This window comes from Pleuronectes platessa, chromosome 18 (genome assembly GCF_947347685.1).
Source record: "Pleuronectes platessa chromosome 18, fPlePla1.1, whole genome shotgun sequence".
NCBI lineage: Eukaryota > Metazoa > Chordata > Actinopteri > Pleuronectiformes > Pleuronectidae > Pleuronectes > Pleuronectes platessa.
Genome location: NC_070643.1, coordinates 23,020,610 through 23,033,276, shown reverse-complemented (window position 1 = coordinate 23,033,276; position 12,667 = coordinate 23,020,610). Strand labels below are relative to the sequence as shown.

Genomic DNA, 12,667 nt, shown 5'->3' with positions numbered 1-12,667 from the left:
AAAGACATTTAACGAGTTCCATACTCATTAAGCTTCTCTTCCTCCTCTTCATCTTCATTGCTCAACTTCTTTAATTAAAGTATTTTCCTCTGAAGCTACTGACGATCGCTATTATTTATTCTTTTCTTTCATCAATTCTAAATTTTGGGCGTTTGTGAAAAGTCGTTAACATTCTAATGAACCGTTCACTTGCTCACATGGTGGGCGTGGCCTCTCTCCTCCTCATCTCTTTCCTTGTCTGCAAAAGATTTTTTCACTTTACTTTTCAAAAGAATGTTGTAGGTAAAAGTCTCCGAGCAGAAGACATCGATGAATCATGTCATGAATCAAAATCACCAGGACTGAGAATGTTGGATGTCAGAGGTCACATGAAACAAACACAAGGAACCTTATTGGTTCCTGGAGGTCAGAGGTCGCAGCTGAATAAAATACACACAAACAACACTCAGAACGGATCTGAGGTAAACAAGGTCAGCTCTCCTCGCCAAGCGTCGGGTCAAAGAGGTCAGCTGATCTACAATGCGGCAATTTACCCTCGTCTAAGGGGGGGGAGGGGGTCAGATTAGTCATGGTGGAACAACGTTACCCTTAAAATCCCCCTCATCCTCTTCTTAACTTTAAGAACATCCCCCTTAACTTCAAACGTTCAAATGTTGTTTAATTTCATCTTCAGTGTTTTTTCAGACACACACCTGTGACATCACAGTGACATCAGAGCTGGGCATGGCTACAAGTGTTCAATCGTCATCAGTCCCGACGACATCACAAAAGAGTAACGTTCATCGTGACAGGGTTAGGAAGCAGATCGGAGACGACTGGATTACACCGGATTATACAGAGCAGATTATCCTGCACTGTGTGTGTGTCTCAGAATTGGCTGTATGTAGACAGTGTGTGTCTGTACACAGACATTGTGTGTGTGTGTGCATTTAGAGTGCATTTGTCGTGGTTAAACATGATCCTCTGAGTGTGTGTGTGTGTGGGTGGGGGGGGGGATTATGTGGACAACTGCACTTTTCTTAGAAATGTCTTTTGTCTTTTTCTCACTCAGCAATTACACTTTATATTGATCAGAGTATAAAACTGTATTTCCTGTATTTTATATATTTCATATTTTTAATACTTTGTATGTTTTACATTTTATAAACTTCACATTTTATTATTGCATTTCATAGATAGATAAGAAGTTGAACCCCGTCTGTAAAATCCAACAAAGCAACATGAAGTCTGTCTCTGTCGGTTTCCTCTTCATGTTGTTGCTTTGTTGGTTTGACAGACTCGTGTCTTCTTCTTGTCTCTGTGGACACACTGAGTCGGAGCATCTGGAAACAGAGAGAGAGACGAGTGCGATCCCGAATGACATCATGGGGGGGGGGGGGGGGGGGGGGGTGGAGTACGAAACCAGCGATTCGACGACATATTTCTAGAATGAACTGAGTGAAAAGACCGCAGAGTAAATGTTTTCATACTTTGAGGCCCCCTACTGGCCCCTTCAAGTCATTACGGATAGTAAAAGACCAGAAAATGTGTGCACCACACAACACCGTGAGTCACTTTGTGAGGGTTCGATTCCCAGAGAGAGGGGGGGGGGGGCTGTCACAAGGTAAATCTATAAACTATCTGTCCCCCAAATAAATATTTATTTTACAGGATGAAACTACTTAAAGGATCAAAGTATTAAGGTATGTGAGCTTCTCCTCCGCTAACACTCCCAGTACATCAGTACCAGTAAATTACCACAATAACCACAAAAGCCAAAGTACAACTAAGCCCCCCCAACCCCCCAGCCCCTCCTACTGTGGCTGCCGTAGCAACCGGCAGAAGGTAAAGAGTTTGGAAGGAAAGATAAAAAAAATAAGAGAAGAGAGAAACAAATGATTAAAAGATGTGAGGATGAAGGATAAAGAACGAAGGGATGAGACAGAGATGAGACGGCGACACTTAGTCTAAACCTCCAGGAATCAGATTTACACAGATCTGACGGCACAGCAGGACACACACACAGTAACACACAGTTCACACACTCACACACAGCAACACACACACGACTCTCTACCAGTGGTTAATCTGCTCCTGGTCTCTTCTCTCTGGCATTAGAGCACAGACACAGAAGAGAGAGAGAGAGAGAGAGAGAGAGAGAGACAGAGAGAGAGAGAGACAGAGAGAGAGACAGAGAGACAGACAGAGAAGAGAGAGAGAGAGAGAGACAGGTGATATCTGTGAAACATGTTGAGATATCTATGTTTCTCTGTATCTTGTGATTATATTTTACCTATATCCTGTGAACAAATATTAACTGTATAATCCATATAATCAATAATGCTACAACTGTTTCTTATATTTAGAATGATGTATAATCTTTTTGACTCAGACGCAGGGTCAGGCCCAGAGCACGACCACAGAAAGAGCAGGTGTCAATCTGAATGTCAATCTGACCCAAAATACAATTCAGAGAAAAGTGTGTGATGGAAATTCATCTTGAGATTTGAAGTAATGAAAGCACGGATGCTCAGAAAAGAGAGAGGACGTGCCAGAACTAATACAATGAGGTGCTTCATGAAACAGGTATGAAATCCTCCTGAAATGTTTAATCTGCTGGGTCTCTCCACTGTGGCAGGCTCCCTGTTTGCCAAGGCCACAGTAGTGGGACACCTGGTCAGTTGAAAGTGATGTGCTTGCAAAAAACTGCACTTTGAGGAAACAGTGTACATCTGGCCAATGGCTGAATTCCCTCAGGGAAAAAGAACCGCCTCTGTGCCCACCCTGTGTCTGATTATATATACTGTGGACTTAGGATTGAACGGGGCTTCTTCTCGACATGATCCAGTGAACCTGGTGACGTGTCCGGCAGAACCCCAGAGACTCTCTGTAAGTATTTCAGTGAATACAATAAATGTTCAATTTCCAGAACTTCATGTATAAGTGTCTAATTATTCCTTCTCAAATCCTGGATCAACAAACACGCTTGTCCAATCGCCGGAGGCGAGTTCAAGTTTAAAAGCCTGGCGACGACAAACACAACCAGTTGTTTTTCTTCACATGTTCAACTCCTTGTCCTCTTTCCTCTGGAGGAGACGCAGGACGCTGCTGAATGTAAAAATGCAATTCCCTGAGTAGCAGAGACACTTTTTTGTCTCTATTTAACCAGGAAACAAAGACTCGTCTTCCCAGTAGAATCTGAGGTGGCGGCTGGTTAAACTGGGAATTTCTCCATCTCAGCAGAAGATTAGCTGTTAGAACTCTGGGAGGTGAGGCTAAGCAGAAAGTGATGTTAGCGTTAAGATCAGAGTCCAGCGACGGGACTAACCCTAACCCGTTCTAAGGTGAACAGAAAGGTTTGACTGCAAAAACCTAAACTGAAGAAACACGCTGCTACTTATAAGAAATGAGGTCACACACACACACACACAGTTTAATTGTATTCAGCTGGTGTTTCTGCAGCCTGACAGTCTGACAGTTACGACACACAAACACTCACCCACAATGGCAAGTGTGTGTGTGTGTGTGCATGTGTGTGTTGTGTGTTTGCGAGTGAGACATTGAGGGACAGGACAAGATGGGGGGCGTCCCTGATGTTGATTTGAAAATGAGCAGTTTTCCAGGTGGTGGTTGGGCGCCACCCACCTTTGATTCAAGACTTTTTCATATATATGTATTATATGTTGTCTCTTACCCAGCACTAGGTGGCGTTATGAGGGACTTGTCTTGGGCAGCTCCACTCTGAGCTCCTGTCTGATGATTCATCATCAATAAACTGAAAAACATCCAACACCACCAGGACCAGGTGTCTCTGCTTCTGTTAGACCTCACTCTGTTTACAACTTCCTGTCTGATAAAGGAGGTCAAATCTCCGAAGTCAAATCTCTGAGGTCAAATTCAGGATCACACAGCGAGAAGACAGAAGACAGACATCAGAAGATCAAACTAGATCTCAGCTCGCCTCCCACTGAGCCACAGGGACAAGTACTGGGAGTCAGGGAGGAGAAGCTGGAGGAGAAACCAGAAACCTTTCAACAGGACCAGCATCTCGTTTCTCTGAGCAAGAACACATGGAGCAATAAATCACACCACGTTTAACGAGTTTATGACCAAACGAGAATCAAGAAGAAGCGACTGATGTCGGAGCTATTGTTTGCCAGGAGGGGGGGGGGGGCAGAGAGGGGGAAGCCTGAGGCCACTTAAGCTAATTAAAGGATTGACGCTGCATTCTAAGTCTTCATCCATTAGACAAATGAGGAAGGAGGAGGCTTCAAGAGGAAGAGCAAGTGGCAACACACACAATAACACAAACGCAATAAAGCTGCTTCCAGATCTGATCTCCTCAGTTCTCTGGATGTTCTCTGGAGGATCACACTCAGTTTGTCCTGCTGCAGAGGTCATGTGATCACCGACCTCACTTCCTGTCTGTGTCTACTGCACCGCCTCTCACCAGGAGTGAAGTGTTTGAGTCCACAAAACACTTCTGGAGTGAAGTGAACTGGACTTCACAGCTCGTGTGGTGACTCAGTCTCTTCATCCTCCTCTGGGACACAAATCATCTTCCAACGTTTCCTCATCTTCTGTTTCAGCTGCTGATGGTTTCTCACTGTTCCTGGATCCAGCCTGCACCTCGTCCACATCATCATCTTTAACGTTCTGACTGTCCTGCTCATGTGCTTCCTCTCTCGTTGTACCAGGATCACCGGTGTCTACCACCACCGGCTGTGGGTTTGAGGCGTGTCGACACGTTTCCATATTTCAGTCTAAAGTTTGCGATGGGTTATTTAAAAACATGGATGCCTGTGGACGTCACATCTGAACATTGTGTTTTTACTCCCTCGTGGTCACGGACACGTCTGACATTCAGAGGACGGAGACTCTCGTCAGGTTTCTGGGTCAAACTGGAAACTTTGGATGACTCAAAATGTGGGACATGGCAAAAAATAAAATGAATATCACCTGTTCTAAGTGGGACGCCTCCAAGACCGAGCGACCAATGAGAGGGCTAGGATTCGTCTGCGAACACGACTGAAAACGAAAACTAGCACGAATGAGGAGACAGTGACTGTTGCTCAGCAACCTACTGCAAAATAGCTCCTCTATTTCCTGTTTACACCACATGACCACTGCAGGTTAGGGTCACGGTCATGTGATGTGTTTTCAGTGACAGGATTGGTTCAACTTGACATCAATCATTTAAAAATCATTGTACAAAATAATACCTGTTTCAAACTGTGATTTAGAGTCACACACACACACACACACACACACACACACACACACACACAGGAGGTAGAATCTTATCAGATTTAATCCAAGAACAGACGTTAGCCCCCCCCTGCCAACTGCTCAAGGACACACACTCGCACATGCACACACACACACACACACACACACAGATTAACCTCTTCAGCCTTTTAAAGTCTCAGAAACTAGGCCACATTGGTCTCCTGACTGCCTCACTGGTCTGGGGATTCAAACCAGCGTCACACGATGACATCACAGCTTTCAAGAGAACTGAATATTTGCATTTAACAGGAAACTAAAGCTGAAAACATGTTTTCTGAGCTTGTGCGTCTCAGATTCACGACTTCTTCACATTAACAATAAAATGTTTCTACAACTGATTTGATTCATTTGTAATTAATTTGAAGACGTGAGTGTGTCTCTCATGTTGTTGGGACTGCGCTGCGTCTCTCATGGAAATCAAACAACCAGTTGTGTGTTTGATCTTCAGATGAGGAGGAAACTCAGAATAAAGATAAAAACTAAAAGATGAAGAGGACAGAGAGAAAGTTCACAAACAAATCGGATGTTTCCTGACATTAGATTATCTCCTACTCTTACTCCAATGACCTGAGAAGAGGCGAGAGGACGAGGAGACAAAAGGATGAAGAGGAGATGAGTTAACTGATACCATCTTCTTACATACATTTAAAGAATCAGTTTTCTTTATCCATTCACCGCCAGGACCGGACAACAAACTCAGGTAAGAGCAAGGGGGGGGGGGGGGGCGGGTGTCCGCTTCATGGTGAATAATCTGTGGTGCTCTGATGTGAGGATTATTTCTTCAGGCTGTTCTCCGGACCTGGAGAACCTCATGATCAGGTGCCGACCTTATTACATCCCGAGGGAGTTTACATCGGTCGTTATAACAGCGGTGGACATTCCGCCCAGCGCCGACACCAACCAGATGGTTTCCCAGGTCGAGCTCTCCAGGTGTGTGCAGATCAGCTGATGTGTTCACAGACATCTTGAACCTGTCACTGCTCCAGTCTGTTGTCCCACATGTCTCAAGAAGACCATCATTGTCCCTGTTCCCAAGAAAACTAAAATCCTCTGCCTGAACGACTACCGCCCAGTAGCACTCACCTCCATCATCATGAAGCTTTGAGCGGCTGGTCCAACCATTCATCACCTCCTCCCTCCCTCCATCACCTCCTCCCTCCATTCATCACCTCCTCCCTCCATTCATCACCTCCTCCCTCCCTCCATCACCTCCTCCCTCCATTCATCACCTCCTCCCTCCATTCATCACCTCCTCCCTCCATTCATCACCTCCTCCCTCCCTGACTCTCTGGACCCTCTTCAGTTCGCCTACAGGTCAAATAGGTCGACTGCAGATGCCATCTCCCCCCCCCCCACACTGCCCCCTCCCACCTGGACCAGAGGGACACATATGTGAGGATTCTGTTCATCGACTACAGTTCAGCTTCAACACCATCGAGCCCCTGAAGCTCGTCACCAGGCTCAGAGACCTTGGGATCAACATCGCCCTCCGTGATTGGATCCTGAACCTCCTGACGGGCAGACCACAGGCGGTGCGGAGCGGCAGCACCACGTCCTCCACCCTGACTCTCAACACCGGTGGTCCTCAGGGCTGCGTGCTCAGTCCTCTCCTGTCCTCCCTGTTCACACATGACTGCGTGCCCCCCCCCCACAGCTCCAACACCACCAGTCTGCTGATGACACCACCATCATGGGCCTGATCACCGGTGATGAGGAGAAGGTCTACAGAGAGGAGGTCAGACCCTGACATCTTGGTGCCAGGACAACAACCTCCATCTCAAAGTCAGCAGAACGAAGGAGCTGATCGTGGACTACAGGAAGAGAGGAGGAGAAGAACACGCCCCCCTCTCCATCAACAGGACTGGAGCGAGTCAGCAGCTTCAGGTTCCTCGGGGTCCACATCACTGATGACCTGACCTGGGCCCACCACACAGACTCCATCAGGAAGACGTTCAGGCTGTGGAGGCTCCACATGGACTCCAGGATTCAGGTGCACCACAGAGAGCCTCCTGACTGGCAGCTTCACCGCCCTGAACCGTGAGGCTCTACAGAGGGTGGTGCAGTCTGCCCAGCACATCACCAGGACGGAGCTACCATCCATGGAGGACCTCTACACCCAGCGGTGCAGGAAGAAGAGCAGCCGGATCATCAAAGACCCCCATCACCCAAACCATGAGCTGTTCTCCTGCTGCCGTCTGGCTGACGGTAGCGCAGCACCGGGCTCAGAGACAGTTTCATCCCCCAGGACATAAAACTTTTAAACTCCTCTGAACTTCAATAACTCCACCAAACCAGCACTGTGACATATTTGCATATTTGCACATAATTGCACTATGTTGTTTTATTTTCTCTTCAGCTGTTTATATATATATTTAGACATATATACTTTATTTTCTATTTAAAATGTTGATATTCTATTTTATTCTATTTCTATTTTATTTTATAGGTTGTAATTACTTGAGCATTGTTAGAAGAGAACCTGTGACTCAAGCATTTCACTGCCAGCGACTGGCAGTGAAATGTTATTGTTGTGCACAATGTTAGGGTTAGGGTTAACACTGTTTTAAACACAAAGACACAAAATCATCTTACGGTGAGAAACACAAACAGCTGACTGAAGCGGCAGACGTACACGTTTACAGAATAAGCAACACAAAGTGTACAATTATAACCGACACTGACTCACAAACTCACTATGGACTAAAACCTCAGGTCAAACCTCATGTGTCTGTTGTCATAACAGGAAAGAAGGTGAGCGGACGACCACACTTCTGAAATACACACACGTCTACTCTTATTTGGAAAACTGTTTAAACAGAAGCACAACAAATTTCCACCTGATTATGTTGTTGAGAGAAAAACAAAGAGCTGATTATTTACGCTCACATCAACATCATGCTTCACATGCAGGGAATCCAACCTGTTGTATCTCAGTGTTTGGTCTCCACCACCTCCTTCAGGTGGTGTGATCTGTTACTGATTCACCTGAAACTTCTCCGTTTCTGCACGCCATTACCCAGCAGCCCCTGCAGCACGGCTCACTAACGACCACAACCTGACACACACACACACACACACACACACACACACACACACACACACACACACACACACACACACACACACACACACACACACACACACACACACACACACACACACACACACACACACACACACACACACACACACACACACAGCTACCTGTGGACTTTCTGATTGGTTGGAGCTTCCCGCTGAGCCTTGATCTGATTCGCCCTCTGACTCTCTCACCTTTGCCGTTAGCTATCGGAGAGGAAATTGTTTCTTCTGTTTCCTAAAGAGAACAAACTTGTGACCCCGAGCAGGAAACAGGAAGTGGGTTTGAGGTCAATGCGGACATGCTTTATGTGGATGTCTCTAGCCGCTCCTGAAGGGGGAGCTGCTGAGGTCACTTAAGACTGAACAATTTTCACCACGTTGGTTTCTTTAGTGAGATAAAATCATAAGAAACAAACAAGTGATTTAAGAAAAAATCTCAGTCAATCAGTGATTTAAATTTTTCCTTTGACGTCAAATCTTTTGAGATTTTTCCTGAAGATTAACTCCATCCGGGTTAGGGTTAGGTGGGAGAAGGTAATGAGGGACATTTCCCTTTAAGGACAGACTAGGTTGCACCTTGTTAAGATCTATGAGACAAACTGTGATCTGTGAATATGGGCTGTACAAATAAACTGTGATTATAAACAGGCTTTGGGTTGGTGGGGGGAGGAGTTAATGATGGAGATAATGTGTCAGGAAGTGACAGTGAAGGAGACACTTGATGATTCAATCATTAGAAGAACTCTGATCAGGTGATTCTGTCTGTTCAAACATTAAAACTGAAAACAATCATAAAAATAATATAATAAAAGAAGAGCGACTGTAATAACAAATAAAAACGTGTCTTTATCTTTTCACCATTGTTCACGTGTCACGGAAACACGTCGACAAGCAGATGGAGAATAAACACGTTCATAAGTGTCGAGTCTACTTGAACACTATTGATCTGATAATAGATCAGATTCTGATGCTTACATGACATCGGTCTTGGCGGGGAGGGGGGGGGGCTGGAGTGTTTGAGTCCACAAAACACTGGAGTCTCGGGGGAAACAGCGAACTCTCATTTCTAGGTGAACTATCCATTTCAGTAGTCGGAGGTAGTTTACCCTGTGGTCCAGCAGAGGGCAGTCACTCTCAGAAAAGTACGTCAGTGATGTTATATTGTTTTGATGTGAAAACGGAGGGAGCACTAGATACGAATGTTTGTCAACTTTGCTCAAAGAAGATGTTTTATTCTTAAACAAAGACAAGTCTCAGAGCTGACCTGTTAGCAGCACCGGAGAAAACCCCTGAATCCTAAAGTCTAGTGCGAAGCTAACAGACAGAGTACACGTCAAGGAGCATACGTGTCCTAATATCTAGTATGTCCTATCATAATACCATCTGATTAATGTTGGTGTTGTTAACGTGTAAAGTGGGGCAGGATAGTGGGGGAGGGGCAGCGGGGTGAGACAGCTCAGTACAAGGTCATGTGATGAAAACATGTTTAAATGAACGAATCCAGTTTATTTTTTCTGGAGTAAAAACACTTAAATCTGCTGCTGCTCATAAACACTAAGGATTAACACACTAATCCTGTGTGTGACACATGCAGACTCACACACACACAGCTTGAGTGTGAATGTGCTACATCCGTCATGCACATGTTTGGAGGACACACACACAACAAACAGTTTGACAACAGACATCACAAACTGAATTCCTCACATTTGCAAACTGTTTTCAGCGCCACTGTGAAATCTCAACATCTCTATCGCAGCCTGCGTCTTACCAGCAGCTGGAGACACTGGAGAGGACGTGGACACCAGGTGACAACCTGGCGTCCTCACAGGGACATGTGCTCACGTAGCAGCTGTTAAACATGGCTGACACAAAGAATGTTAATGCTTGAACACAAACGATAAAAGTATGTAGACGCTCCTTCATGGAAACACTTTAGTTTTTCAATTCAGGATTACATCTTTCCTCTTTTTCTATCGCTACCCAGATTTTAGGATTCTGGTCTAATGTGGAACCGCTACATTTAACAGGCCACATGTATGGAACCACAAAGCATCATGGGAAACATGTCGACCTCCAGCTTGCTCTAAACAAACTCCATCCATGTTCTTCTCTGACAAGATCACCAGAGACCTGGGGGGCGTGTGTCTCACGTCTGGTGAGACACACAAAGAGTTGGTGTCTCTGTCTGGAGCCTCTGAGTTCGACCTGAACGTCCCTGAGTGAAGACACAATGTCCTGTTGGTCTTTTATCTCTAACCTGACCTGGGATCTGCTCAGAGAGAGAATGAGCATCTGTGGAACCAGACAGGCTCTGTTCTCCTGTACAGATATGATGTGTAATATACAATATGCATAAATATATAGTGCCTTATACAGTCATGTGTGAGGAGGGTCTTCCTCAACAAGCATTAAACGATAGAATAAGAAGCAGCTGCAGTCTTCATCTCAACGACATGTCTGAACCACGTGTCCAATGTTTCCTTATGGACGTGTGAGCCAAACTCAAAATGTAATTAATGATTCAAACCTCCAGAGACAAACATCAACAGCTGGTCGATTATCTGAGCATGAATAAAACTACAACTCCCACATCCAGACTGGAGTTTATATAAGTGGACTCAAATCATCTCCTGAGTTTTTGTGCAAACTCCTCAGTTTTCATCATATTGCATCAGTTTCACAAAAGTGTGAAGACGAGAGACGATGGATAGAACAGAAGGAGGAGAAGAGGAATGTAGAATCCCCACAGGTTGGTTTGTTTCAACACAATGTAGCAGCTTGCAGCCACAGAGACGGGTGGGAACAGAGCGGAGAGGGAGCGGAAATCAAACACACACAGACTAAAGGTCTGAGAACTTCCCGTCATCTGCATCCCATTCCATGTTTCATCAGTGAGCACGACAACAACACACATGACCTGTGGCCAGAATCCAGAGTTTCACACAGAAACAACACAGCAGCAGGTTTTCTGATCGGGGTCAGGACTTGTTATGGATTTGTTTGAGAAACTGTGAATGTCATATATATATATATATATATATATATATATATGTATATATTGTACGTTTAAATTATATTCCTTCGTTTCCTCACTGAATAATTCTCTGACTCGCAGGTTATGGTGTCCAATGTTCACGCACACAATGGAGTGTGTTGGTTTATATTCTCTGTTAAAAACACACTGGTGAACTTTGACCTCTAAGTGACCATCAAACAGGAATATACAGTAAATATGTATCAATGTCAGAAACATGTCTTTACATCTTTACATGTCATTTAGCTGACGCTTTTGTCCAAAGCGACTTACAATTATTACACTCAACATTTATGAGGGGCCATTTAGGGGTTCAGTATCTTGCCAAGGACACTTCGGCATGCAGATGGGAAGAGTGGGATTTGAACCGGCAATCTCTTGTTGGGGCATCTACCGGCTAGGTCACATTGCCCCTGTGAGGAACATGTGAGGAACATGTGAGGAACATGTACAATAATTGATTATGAGTCTGTATTAAAACACGGAGTGATCAAGTCAGGATTTCCTGTGACGATCTGTAGAATCAGGACTGAACCTGATGCACACATTACTTAATTAAATAAAGATTATTATAAATATTATTGTTAAATAATGGTAGAGCTGGTGCCTGAGACATCAGTCCTCTGCAGCCGCCATGTCCTGTCAAAACTTCTAGAGTGAGTCTGATGTGGAGTTAGAGTAAATAACACAGGTACATGAGGATCCCTTCTGGTTATGATCCGGATCAGACTCATTTATGATCCGGATCAGAACCAGAGCTCAGGCAGGATCAGTCGGTCCTCAGAGGACCGGACACTCCCACAGAGCGCAGACGACACTGAGCGGACAGGACGCGCTCCTGAAGCTACTGCTCACAAACAGCCAGTGGATTGATTGACAGCCATCAATCAAAGCTGCAAGAAAAGCGCATTCGTTCAAAAAAGACGCACACACACACACACACACACACACACACACACACACACACACACACACACACACACACACACACACACACACACACACACACACACACACACACACACACACACACACGCACGCAGACCACACAGACACACACCAAACTCACCTTTGCGTGTCTTCATGTCTCGGACACAGAGACACACTCTCCCCGGTCTCCGGTCTCCGGTCTGTCTCTGTCTCTGTCCCTGTCCCTCGGTCCCGTTAATCCTCAGCAGCTCCGGTTATTTCCACACAACAAACGAACCGAGCCGGCGGAGCATCCTCCATCAGACGTGTGTCGGTTCAGGTGAAATCTACCGAGGGAGCCGGACTCAGCAC

General features: G+C 45.3%; 1 protein-coding gene across 1 annotated transcript in view; it reads right to left on the bottom strand.

Moving 5' to 3' along the window:
• Positions 1 to 12,667, bottom strand: part of LOC128462081 (semaphorin-6D) — a 27,094-nt gene extending 14,427 nt beyond the window's left edge. Inside the window, exon 1 of the mRNA XM_053447343.1 lies at positions 12,456 to 12,667. The gene's annotated coding sequence lies outside the window, so the exon portion shown is untranslated. The remainder of the gene's footprint in view (positions 1 to 12,455) is intronic.